The 13,691-nt window shown below is 38.4% G+C and overlaps 1 long non-coding RNA gene across 1 annotated transcript in view; it reads right to left on the reverse strand.

The window, feature by feature from the left end:
• Positions 1 to 12,335: 12,335 nt before the first annotated feature.
• The window catches only part of LOC138685602 (uncharacterized), a 91,883-nt gene continuing 90,527 nt past the window's right edge, over positions 12,336 to 13,691 (reverse strand). The window contains exon 5 of the long non-coding RNA XR_011324921.1: positions 12,336 to 12,892. This is a non-coding gene — a long non-coding RNA (uncharacterized lncRNA). The remainder of the gene's footprint in view (positions 12,893 to 13,691) is intronic.

Here is a 13,691-nt window from a genome sequence, read left to right on the forward strand (position 1 = left end):
TATTTTAAAGCTTTCAGTGTAAGTTGCTAAAGGGGATATTTATCTTACAATATTATTGTATATGCTCTCTCTTTTGCTACATGATCAGATTTTACAAAAACTACCCAAAACAAAAAAAGTTACACTATACACATCCAACATACATTAACAGTCATTATCATGTATATCATATACAGAGGAATAGCTACATTCTCTGTCTGAAGTGCTTAGAGAATATGGGACCATTTACACATCTGGAAAGTCACAAGCTCTTCCCATTGTAAATCATGGAAGGAAGTGGCCAATTCATCTAAGCAGACTGGATAAACTTATTGATTTTTTTCTGGTACTCCTATAAACACTGAAATACTATTTTAGCATCCATTAAGACAGAAAAGGGAAATTCCCACTCTTTGATTGCAGTCATAGTAAGATAACTGCAGAATTTGGTTTATATTCTAAAAACAGTCATAGCAACCCAAAGGAATAAAATATATGTTCCTCCAAAACACATTACCTTAGATCCTGCAGAACAGTCGTGGTCTATGGGAGAAATCCACATTCCCCTCAGTAAGGAAGGTCAGTTTCTACCACTGGTCTCATGAAGCTCCAGTTGGACCTACTGAACTTCATCACCTGAAGAAGGGACTTCCAGCTCTGAAGTTTAATACAGAATATATAACAACTGAAGAGTTTTTAGTATTTCATCTCAAGTATTTAATTACAGAACTTCCTTTTTATGGAAGTGTCCTGTTGACACATTTTATTCTCAGAACATTTTCTTTCCTCTCCTCTTTTTCATATTCAGAGCAACTGTGAGGAAGAAATGCTTAAAATCAACTAAGAACAGCACCAGAAATGTCTGCTTTCCCTTCAGATAGAAGGAATGTAACAATTTGAATTGCATTTTTCTGCTTAAATTACATATATGGCTCAAATTCAAAGTGTGGATCTAAGCTATATTCAAGGGAATGCAGGAACAGCCATATTCATGGTGTGCTTCCTGGCATACCTACCCTCCAGTTCGTACAGATGCTTTTTCACAGCTGACAAGCAGTCTGCATGTGGGGGCTTCTCACAGTATGGGTGGGCTTTCAGGAACAGACCTGAGGCTTCACTGACTGCAGGAAAAATAAATCTGGTGCCAGGAAGGTCTGAAAGGCCAGATAGGTCTTGCTTGCTGGTCCCTCAAAGCAGTGTTTTGAAGTATCATGCCCAACAGAGAGAGAGGGATTCTCTAATTACAAGGCTAGTTCTTCTCTTAGTTACTGTCAGAAAACATCTCCTCAAGGAGTTTTTGTCCTCTTCATTTTTGTCCTCTTCACAAACCCTTTTCCAGTTCAAGCTGATATTTTCCTCATTATCAAAAGCTCCTTTTTTCAAGTAACTACATGAATCTGAGCAGTTCTCAGTGCTGGTCTATGTCTGTAGCTACTTCTTCTGAATGATTCTGTCCACAGTTACATCCATAATTTAGTAAGATAACTAACCCTATTTCATAGTAAAGTTGCATGTTTAAGAGATTGTACAATGTTGGCCCAAAGGCCAACAGTAAAAAGCAATGGTATGTTTACTCATGACCCAGTCTTCTGCCATATTTTTATGTTATTTTAAAAGCATATATGTAAAAATACTTACAGATCCATATTCAAGGTTGCTGGATGGTAACCAGAATGTACTTTTTTTGTTGCCTGACATTCCCAGAGTCTTAGAAACATGCAGCCATTCATTGGATCTTGGGACTGGATTTTGTTGTTGACTACTGTTCACTGTTTATATAAATGTCTTTCCAACATATTGTCCATCCTTATTTTTATCTGCTTCAGACTGCTAGGCTTCTGCTATGCCTATAAAAAACAAAAAGAGAGATAAAGTCAATGTTTTTCTTCAGTACACATGGCATCTCAGAAAATGAATTGTAGCACTGCACATTATTAGATGTGCAGGTAATGATGTATTCCCCCTGCCAAACTCTTCACAGATAATAAAAATTACATGCTTGTTGCAGACACACTAATTATGTGCAGTTATGGACAAAAAAAATGAATCCCTTCCTGTGGTACAGATTAGTTTGTATTGAATGCTGCCTTTGGCAAGGTGTTTGTGAATTTTATTTTAATTTTCTTAGCAGCAAATTAGAAATATATTTGAAAACTATTAAATTTGAAATACAGCCAGTGAAGCTGATGAGTTAAATTGATAGTGGAGTTTCTCCACCATCTATTCCTGACTGAAAGGAAATTATTTCTTTGGCTCGCATAACGTTGAGTTCAGTGTTTCATATAACAAGAGTATCTAGAGATGACAGACAAGACCAGCACTGTGCCAGCTGCTGCAGAAACATATGTAACTACAGTTTCTTTTTAACAGCTCAATAAAAAGTGACTTTGTATATACTATTTCTTTTACTATTAATAGCAAAGGAACATCCAGGGGGGAAAAAAGCCATGGCTAGAACAGGATAGGCCTCTGTCAAGCTGAAATTTCAAAATAAGCCCTAAGAAATGTAGGGACATGGTCAGAGGTTGTGAGCCAACTCCTGTCTGGCCTCAGCATTGCAGAGGACGTTTTATCACTGCTTTCTCTAGGCAGCCTGCTGCCTGCAAAAGTCTGAGTTTCCAGGCTTCCACTCTGTTGCGCTGGATTTATTCAGCTGACAAAAGATACATGTTTCTAATTGGTTTGGCCTAGATCTGGGATGTGGCATGGCACTGACTGACAAAAAATCAGTTATAATCTTCAGAAGAATCCTTTTCAAGCTGTAAAAAAAAGTTCAGAAAATGGATCAAACCACTAAGAACTGCCCTACCTTTTAAAAAGAAAGAGCTCTGCTGTACGTCTTAAAAATGCACAGCTTAATTAGGAGAAAAAATGCCATGGATCCTTAGTTCAAGGGAATGTCCTCTGTGAGTGTAGCTATTAGTAGCTGTAGCTAAAAGAACCAGAAAACAAAAGCGGAAGCACCATTAGAAGATGAAAAAATAACCTTAATCACCATCTATCTGGTGACGGAAGATTCACACCTCACATGAAAAAGGGGAAAGACTCACAGCCACACAAATTCATGGAGGAATTTTTCTGGCCTTTTCTTTGCGTCAGGGCAGCAGCGTGGAGGCCTGGTCCACGACAGAGGCCTGTGTCCTTAGGCCTGCACGGCGGGCAAACACAGAGTCAGCCCCTGCCTGAGTAGTCTGCAGCACTCCCAAGCCCTGCCACTTCTGTACAACAACTCTCTCTCCATGACAGAGCACCATTCCCCACTTTTCTTCTGCAAAAGATGTTTTACAGATGATACAAGACCCAGCACGTGGAATCCACACAAAGGGCACTAGACCTCCAGGCGGGTAAGGAGGTGCAGCTGATGGAGCAGGACAGAGGAGATGACAACACCCAAGTTTCAGTTTCATCTGGAGATGTGTAAGTATTGAAGACCTAACAGGTAAATCTGGGGCCCAGTGGGACACCATGCAGCCTTAGCAGCTTGTGTTCAGAAGCAAAAGAGACACTGAGCTAAGAGACACCTTCTCCATCTACATCCGGCTAGCAGCCAGCCTAGACTATTTAGGCTGCACTAGGCTTGAGTCGTGGGGATTTTTGTTTCTGAATTTGAGTGCCCCACAACTTCCCATTCTGCAGTGAGAGGTGCAGAGAAAGCTCAGAACCATCTGCACTGCCGACGCCAGCTTATCCTCTGTTCTATGAACTCCCCTCTAAAAAGTAAAGATCAACTGTAGGAAACCGGGTCTAGCTAGAGCAATATGAAGCAAGATTTGTTTTCATTCCTTCTGTTTTCAGTAGAGCTACTACCAGCAGCAACACTCTGCTGGAGCAGTCAGCAGGAGAACAACATTCGTCCTTGTGCTCACCCACTCAGTCTAAAGAAAAAGAAACATCTGTTGCTCCTTTCTTTGTCCTGTGCATTTATGCAGGTTCATTATTTTATTCTTTCAGTTACTACAACTTCCTTCCCTCCATAAAAAAAACATTGCTGGCAATGCCTGTAAGGCAGATCAGTCATTCTGGGCAGAAAGATTTCATTTGCAATTCCCATTATCACACTCAGACAAAACAACAACAAAACTCTTAAAGATATACCCATTGTTAATTATACTTATTCTATAAACAGATTGTCATTTAGCACTTGTCATTTAGATTACAAGAAAAAATAATGAGAAAGCATTACATAGTCAATAAACAAAAATATACTTTAGGCTACATTACTGTAAACCCCTTTCATCTATTGGAAGAGGAACTGGCAGTCCACGATCCAGTCAACTTCCAAACACAAATTATACTTAGATACAACAAAGTCCTCCTAGGGGAAAGCACAATTACCGTTTTCTAAGATGCTTTTCCTCCCTCCTGCTCTGACTCCCTTGTTGCTTTGATCTTTTTTCTTTACAGGACTCAAGCATAAGTGGAAGTTTACATGAGGTGGAAGGGACAATGGCATGATTATAGTGTGTGCTGGTTTTGGCAGGGACAGAGTTAATTTTCTTCATAGTAGCTAGTACAGGGCTATGTTTTGGATTTGTGCTGAAAACAGTGTTGATAACACAGGGATGTTTTTGTTACTGCTGAGCAGTGCTTACACAGAGCCAAGGCCTTTTCTGCTTCTCCCACCACCCCACCAGCGAGGAGGCTGGGGGGGGGGGGGGGGGGGGGCACAAGAAGTTGGGAGGGGACACAGCTGGGACAGCTGACCCCAACTGACCAAAGGGATATTCCAGACCATATGATGTCATGCTCAGCATATAAAGCTGGGGGAAGGAGAAGGAAGGGGGGGACACATTCAGAGTGATGGCGTTTGTCTTCTGAAGTAATGGGAAACACATGATGGAGCCCTGCTTTCCTGGAGATGGCTGAGCACCTTCCTGCTGATGGGAAGTGGTGAATGAATTCCTTGTTTTGCTTTGCTGCATATGCGTTTTTTGCTTTACCTATTAAACTGTCTTTATCTCAGCCCACAAGTTTTCTCACTTTTACCCTTCTGATTCTCTCCCCTACCCCACTGTGAGGGAGGTGAGTGAGCAGCTGTGTGGTGCTTAGGTGCCAGCCAGGGTTAAACCATGACATAGTGAAAGCACTTTCAAAACACACAAGGGAAAACATGTTAAAAAATAAAAACAAAGAACAACTTCTCTATTCCTTACTTCAGTTGGCTTAACAGTATGTTCAAAATCTATAGCCAGAACTACCTTTTGTTAATTGAGCCAAATACAAGAAAAGTGCTACAAAAGTATTAATGTAGCCAACACAATAAAAGTCAGTATTCAAATATATTTTAAGAAAGGTGGTTTGGATAAACATTTTTCATGTCTTTGTCTGTTGGTAAGTAAGTGAAAATTGTCGAAGCTTATCGGGGCAAAGAAATCTTATACACTGGGGATTTATAAGCAGTTATACTGAGCAATATTTTTTCTAGCTAATCATTTGGTCCAGTTTTGCTTTTTAGGCATCTGAGTTGCCCAGCTTCACCTTGAATTTAATAGGCTACCTATATAGCACTCTTGTTTGGTCAGATATCCTTCCCTCTCAGCCTTCTCTGTTTACTTGTAACACAAGATAACTACCCTTATCAGAAAGGTACTAATGAGAACAAATATTAACTTAAATCTCTTTAAAACTGGAAGAGAATAAATCAAAAGAGATTTGCAGCATGACCCTGAAAACTAAGGTTTCAGAGATGAATGGGAAGTAAAAAACTGATAATAAATGAGATGCATTTACAAACCTCTTAAAAGGCTGTTAGAGCTAAATAAGCCAGGGGGTACAGTTTTGTTTCTGAGGCAAGACGAGAAAGTCCACATAAAAGAGCTGTAGCAAGTTCCCATGATTTGCCACATATTTATGGACTACTGAGAAAGTAGATGATAAAAGGGATTAATTCCTGATTTACATATTCTACTAATAAAGTGGCAAGGTCTTATGGAACAAACACAACAGCTGCAAATTATGTAATTACGTATCTGTATGCAAATTTGCAGACATCTCATAAATGTTGGAATACTATTTGCAATGCTAATTAAGTGCCTTTTATTGCCTCTGCATAATTTCTACATGTGATCCCGTGCCAGATGTCATTGCAACTTGCAAAACCTTTATTGTCAGGTTAGCTGAGGTAGCACACATTAACACTGCTCACAAAAATCCTATTTTTAATTAAATTACCTGCTGTGTCTCAATAATTTCTCATTGTCTTCCTGTCCAAATCAGTTGGTTGATTTCTTTTTTAAAATTGCACAACTGAATCACAGCTTCCAAAAGCATGGAACTCTTTCTGCCTCACCTCAGCAATATTAAATATATTAAAAAAATAAAAAAAGAAGGAAAGAAAGGAAAAGCATCATCTCCAGAAGCCAACATCAGTTCCTCATGGAAGTTTAACAGGGAGCAGTACAGTGTCAAGAGAAAGACAAACAAGAGATACTGATTTTGACAAATTTGAAAGTATCTCAGAGCAGAAAGATGATATATGGAGATTGCAATCAACTAGTGGCATCAGTGAATCTCTCCTTTGGATTGTAACTATTATGTTCAGTGTTGTCCTGGGTTCAGCTGGGATAGACTTAATTGTCTTCCTAGTAGCTGGTACAGTGCTATGTTTTGAGTTAGGTATGAGAAGAATGTTGATAACACACTGATGTTTTCAGTTGTTGCTAAGTCGTGTTTACACTAAGTCAGGGATTTTTCAGCTTCTCATGCCCAGCCAGCAAGAAGGCTGGGAGGGGCACAAGAAGTTGGGAGAGGACACAGCCAGGGCACCTGACCCAAACTGGCCAAGGGGATATTCCATACCATGTGACATCACGTCTAGTATATAAACTGGGGGGAATGGGGGTGGGGAGATCACCACCCGGGGACTAACTGGGCGTCAATTGGCGGGTGGTGAGCAATTGCACTGTGCATCATTTGTACATTCCAATCTTTTTATTATTACTGCTGTCATTTTATTAGTGTTATCATTATCATTATCAGTTTCTTCTTTTCTGTTCTATTAAACCATTCTTATCTCAAACCACGAGTTTTACTTCTTTTCCCGATTTTCTCCCCCATCCCTCTGGGTGGGGGGGGAAGTGAGTGAGTGGCTGTGTGGTGCTTTGTTGCTGGCTGGGGTTAAACCACAAGAAGCGTGTAAGTTGTAAGCCAGGACCTTATTTCCTCCTTAAGCCATTCTTATGAAAGTCCCAGTTTGAACAATATCTTCCACATACATTTCTTGATCTTAGGCCAAATGACTGAGCAGGGAGGCCAAAGAAAAAATGATGGTGAGAAGAAACAAGAAAATTAACTGTTTCTTTCTCTGAAAAAGCAACTGTCAATTTGTTACTTGTAGTAGGACAGGATCCAATAAAGTATAAATAGAGCAACAAATCAAGTACTTCACTTCTAACAATATCTCGTTAAAACAAGCTTAGTAAAAACTTTATTATGCCCTTGATTTAGACCACTGTCCTACAACACTTTAATGCCATGAAGCAACAGCAGACCTTTCCCAGGCAGTTATGGGAGTGCATTCATTTTAATGGCTTAGCTGGCCAATCTTTTCTGACTGAACAAATTTCTCTTCTGCAGCAGCAGGATACTCTTTCATGTGTTTTCCCATCCTGACTAGGTTTCTCAACAAGCTTATCAAAGACCTCAGTGTTGAGTGAGTAATAATATACTCTACAGAAAGAATTTTACCCACAGTTCAGTGTGAACTGTGAAATCAGACTTCTCCACAAAATTATTACAGGCTTGCTGCAAAGCTGAATCTTCCAAAATACCTGGTTATATGGAGTTTACTACACCATTTGCTGATGGAAGCACTTTTTGACAAAGTATATAAAATTATACTTGGCACAAACTAGTCATAGTAGCCTATCTGGCTCAGCTCAGAATAAATCTGGGACTGTGTATCAGGCTCTAGCCTTTTTTTCCATCTTCTGCTTCATGTTATTTTCCATCAAAATGCCTACTTGTGAGATTTAGGACTATAAGTGTCAAACCAGAAAGGCTGCTGAGGTCAAATCCAGCTGTAAATTATAACATCAGCCAATTGTACTTCACCTGGAGTGTGGCTGGAGGCCTATGTAACCCAAGCAGAAGAAAGGTGCAGTCAATATAAATATGTTTTTGAAGGAGCTGGTAGAGAAAAGAATTTGCAATAAACTCTGCCAGATCAAACGTTGCAATAAATTAGGGCTGGCCAACATGATCTAACAAGTTATTGATTCAGAACATTACAGAAATCTGCCTTGCTTTCATCTGACTGAGCACTGATTTTATAGAAAAGCTTCATCTGACAATTCTTCTTCATTGCCAGTTGGCTAGGAGCTTGATATCTGAACTAGAAAACAGAAGGAGCACTCTAGAATTTATACCGTATGAGTGTCAGTTGTCCGCAGGTCTGGTCCTTTAGAAGAATTCAAGTCTCACTATGGCTTGGATTTGGGAACATTATCCTCATTCCATGAGTTTAATGTGAGGATTAAAATACTCAAAAGATTCACATGGATACCACTGCTTTTCTTCCTATTTTCCCAGCTGTCAGGTTTTATTTTGAAAGGTTCTGAAATGCCAGATTCTGTACCACAGTAGAGTATATGAATAATTGTTCAAGAACAGTCTATTCACTTATCTACAATTAACCAAGAAGTAGCCACAGCCTCCACTCCTCTAGACTCCCAAGGAAATACTTCCCCCAGAGGACAGGTAAAAATGATTCCTCTAGAACGATTCAAATTCTGAGGAACAAAGTAGAAAAGGAAGTCAGAAATGGTCACTGAACTATCACTTCTAGATCTATTGCTATTAACCTTTATTAGAGTGCTAGGTTAGAGAATGGCATTGATCTCTAAAATAATGAATAAACCATATGAATTGAAAATTAATCCGAGTTTTAAAAATGTTTGCATAAAAGTGGCATAGTTCTATTTCACAAAAAACTTTGCAAGATAAAAATGATGAAATGTGTAAATACCAAATGCAAACAGTAGAATGGTACAGACTTGTGTTCTTGAAATGAGATGTCAACTTTTTTCAACTCTATCTTTACACTGTGATTTCTCATCTTATTTAAATGTATGGTTATTAAATCTAACTAGTAATGATTTGAGCTGCTTTAATCGGATGAAAATCATACAAAGTAAAATAAAGGATACTCAAACCAATTTTTTAAAACTCTGTTCACAGTCCCTATTTTTTCTTTTTTTTTTTCTTGATAGTCTTATTCATTTTTATAATTCCTAGATTGATAGATCACAGATTTACCATCTCAGTCTGGATGTTTCCAGCTGAAAATTCAGCCTCTCTATGGATTCCCATTACAGATATCCTACCACCACTTTATATTCAGATGGCTGGTATCTTAGCAGTTCTACCAAAAAATCTCCTCCTTTACTCCTTTTCAGTAACTGTGCACACTACAGCTGTTTTCAAACAAGTGCCCATGAATGGAGCATATACAAATGCTGTATCAAAGTAAATCATTAGTAATAATAAACTATTGCAATTACAGTATCAGCCTAAGCTTACAAAGCATAGTTTAAATGACAGCTACAAGTCTTCTGCATTCCAGAAAATCAAGTTACATATTTAAGAGTGACCAAAGTCCAAAATATGGACTTAGGTATCTAATTGTAGATAGTCAAGTCTTAAGCTATTGGTCCAACTGTACATCATTGCCTAATCTTGATTGACTTACTTTCAATCCCATAAATTCTACTACTTCTTTGCCAAAAGTTCTATTATAAGTTCTAAGCAGATAACATTAACATACTGTTTTTCACTGTCATCCATGTGTTCCTTATCTAAGGAAAGGCTTCCAGTCACTGGTCTTTTGATCTTGCCAGCTATGTCATAGAGATTTTTTTATACTCTTCTTCATTTCCTTCTGTAAAGTGAGGCCATAAACCAAATTAAGGTAAATCAAAAATATTCCTTACACAGTAACTTTGTTTTCCTTACACAGTAACTTCATTTCCAATAAAAGCAGCTACTGTTGTCCAGGAACATTTGCAGTGAGTCTAAAGGACTTGGGCACACATTCCTTGAGCTGTGTGAATAACTATTCTGGGGAGGTTTCTGGCTGATCCCATGTCGTGGTTTAACCCCAGCCAGCAACTAAGCACCACACAGCCGCTCACTCACTTCCCCCCCACCCAGTTCCTAAACTAGATGGGACGTCACATGGTATGGAATACACTGTTGGCCAGTTTGGGTCAGGTGCCCTGGCTGGGCATGAGAAGCTGAAAAATCCTTGACTTTAGACTAAACACTACTGAGCAACAACTGAAAACATCAGTGTTATCAACATTCTTCACATACTGAACTCAAAACATAGCACTGTACCAGCTACTAGGAAGACAGTTAACTCTATCCCAGCTGAAACCAGGACATCCCATAAAATAAAACAAAACACTTTGAAACATTTGTTAAAATTAAAGAGGAGATATTGGGTTACAACTATCCGTTCTGTTTTAAAAAATAAATTTAGATTATTTCAAATGAAGCTGAATTCTGAAACCAAAGTAGGTATGTCTCATTTTGACAAAACTGAACTGAAATACATAGGTTTTCCCTATTCTTTTCTTGGCCAAAAAAGTGAACAATTCAAAAGGGTGAAGTCAATCTGGGCAGTTTTCATAAAGAATATCTTGTTTTCTGAAAAAAATCACTTGGATTCCCAAAACTCTTATTACAAATTAGTGGGGTTTGAGCAGTTCATTTCTTTTATCATCACTGAAAATGTCATCTGAAGTTGTCATAGGTGTGTTAAAAGACAACAAATATCACTAAAGAAATCTTGAGTGGTAGGGAATTTAAGAGTAGTCAGATCTAAAGAACGAATTAATTTTGGCTACTGCTCAGCTGCTTCCCAGCAAGCTGGCTCCAGGAACTCTTTGTCCCTTTGAGATTGTGGTGTTCTATTTATTTCTTTTTAGCAAGACAAATTCACATTTAGCAGTGTTGCTAAAAGTATATCCAAGAAAATTTATTAATTATTAATAGGTAACCTTCATACAATCAGATGATAACTCTAAGGGTTATTCAAATTGCTAGGATTAGCACACACCAGCTGATAATACTTTGAGACCAGTCTTTACTGAAGCAAGATTTTTGCACTTTTATTAAAAAAAGAAAAATGCATTTTTTTAATACTTCAGGAAAGACTTGTACGTGCAGTAGTCCGGCCATGCATAACAGTTTAGAAGCAGCACTCCAGAAAGTAGGGAACAACAATAGGAACTGAGAAGATACAGAAACCTGACAGCCATGCCTACCACAAGACATGAACTGATCTAACTTGTTTTTTCTATAAATGTAAAGAATAAAAATAAAATACAGGACACACAAGTATGGATGAGGTTTGAGAGCAGCTGAAAGACTGAACCTGAATTGTGAGTATAAGACTCCAGGAAGAAAGGTCCTGTTTTAACATAGTGATTTATTTCTTTCCTGAAGGAAATTCTAAGGGGAAGCAGCAAAAATCTTTTGGATTAGCACAGAATATCTGTATTTTAATGTGGATTTCTGTAGTACAATACTCAGAAATTCAGATAGCCTTGCCCCAAAGTCTTACACAATAAAATACCTGAAGACTGAGCAATAAACTAAACATGGCATCACATTTGTCATGAAATACTGCACACAATATGAAGACTGAGGATACATTTTTAATTTTGTAGCGAAGCCTCCAAAATTTCAAATTGAAAAAGGTTAGTTTAAGAGGGATTGGGATATGAACAAAGCTTTTTTGAAATTTATCAAATAGAGGTACCACTTGGCCACTTTTATCTCCCACAAAAAGTAGATAAGATTAGGAACACAGATGTTTTAATATGGAAGTCACATAAGGCCAAGGAGAGCCCTGGGATTTTTTTCAACTTTAAGACATGAAAAAGAAGCCAAAGTGAAAGATACTCCCCAGCTGTTTTTTAAAAGCTTCCAAAAATAAACCTCAGACTCAGCCAGTGTTAACAGGGTCAGAATTTCCATGCCAAGCAGCAATATCAAGGGGACTGAAGAACAGAGATGTAGTTCTAATGTACTAATAATGACTTGTCTCCTTAGATTTTTATAAAATGTCAGGCATCCAGTTCTTCAGCCTTTGTGCCAGCATACTCACAGGAATCCTCTGCTTTGAGCAGGACAACTTGTATAGCAGAATCATGAGTAGCAGTAGCACAAATGAACTCTATGAGAATACATTATTTGCCAGCCATCTAGCCTTTCCTCATACATATCTTCAACTGCACAGTACCTGAAGCTGTGGAACTGACAGCCTTGTGCTGCAAGCCTTTGGAAAAGAGCATACTTACAAAGTTTAGGAAAAATCTGATGTAGCCTTCCAATTTTATTGTAAGGAAGTTATTTGCGTTGTTTCATAAATCTGCTGCACAGCCTGGTCTTTCTGTAAGTCTGACAGACATCATGGCTTCATACTTCATGTCTCCTTTTTTCCCTTCCATATTCTGGTGTAGCAAGTCCTGAAGTCTTTCAGTAGTTTCCTGAATATGTCATGGTAATTTTAAGCTGCTTTTGTTCAAATAAAAGAACAAAGATGAAAGGCATATACAAAAATGATTTATCTTCAAGATGAAAATATTGTTCAAATAATTTCTTAACTATTCTTGTGCTTCATTCATTCTGTAAAGCAATTTTCTTCAGTTTGTTACATAAGTGTGTGATACAGGAATAGGCTCTCCATTTACACTTCTAATGGTTTCCAAGGAGATCTGACCCACCGTTCTTACAGCTCAAGGTCAGATAGTTTTGGTCTCAAAGTTTTTTGGCTCATTAATTTGTTACTATGTTGAAGTCAAATTCATTATGGGATACAGGTGGAGATGCTTCTTCTGTTGTGCCTTTCAGCTCTCTCTTTGCTTGTTTCGCTCTTGAGAGGAGAAGCCACTTTTGAACAAGCAATCTGTGTCAATAAAAATCCCAGTCAGTGAAAATAAGATTTGGGCTTTTTCAAATGCAGTTACCCCTATGTTTATTGAGTGCATTAACACTGACATATCTTTACAATAATTATAACAGAAAAAGAACCTCAGAATACAAACAGGTTGATTACATCCCTCTCTGCAATAAAGGTGACTTTAATCTTGTTACACATGTGTCCTGAAGGGAGTGAGAGAGAATTTGCTGTTAAATCTGAGACTCTTTGTACACACATGTGACACTGCACACCCACCTGCAAACAATCATCATCACTTCGTTCATGTACTAAAAATCACCTTCTGTTTCACTTTCTCAAACAGAATAGCACACCACTAATAAAAGAGTCAAAGTCAGTAGGTCCCCAAAGGTTATGATGGCAAAGTAACATTCTTCCTGCCACCAAGCGTTACCTTAATAAGATTAACACTGTCTCTTGCTTCACCTGCACTGGTCCCATCCCTGCACACAGATTCTGAAGCAGAGGACAATTAAGCAAGGGAAGGTCACTCTGCTAATTTCCATCCCCTTTGAATGAACCCTTTGAGGTTCAGACACAGTAGGAAATGTGTGCATTCTTGAGAATCCCGAAAACATTAAATCCCTCCCCAGACACTGTAACTGAACTCTTGCAAATTTCCAAAAGCCGCTCTGTGTTTTAATATGATTAGAGCAATCTTGGTATCCTGGCTTCCTACAGCTGTTCCTTACCCCTGCAAGTAACCTGTCTGAAAATTCAGCTTCTTGGTAGGAAGAGAAGACTGACAGATGGTGAATAAATTCAA

This window comes from Haliaeetus albicilla, chromosome 1, assembly GCF_947461875.1.
Source record: "Haliaeetus albicilla chromosome 1, bHalAlb1.1, whole genome shotgun sequence".
Lineage (NCBI taxonomy): Eukaryota > Metazoa > Chordata > Aves > Accipitriformes > Accipitridae > Haliaeetus > Haliaeetus albicilla.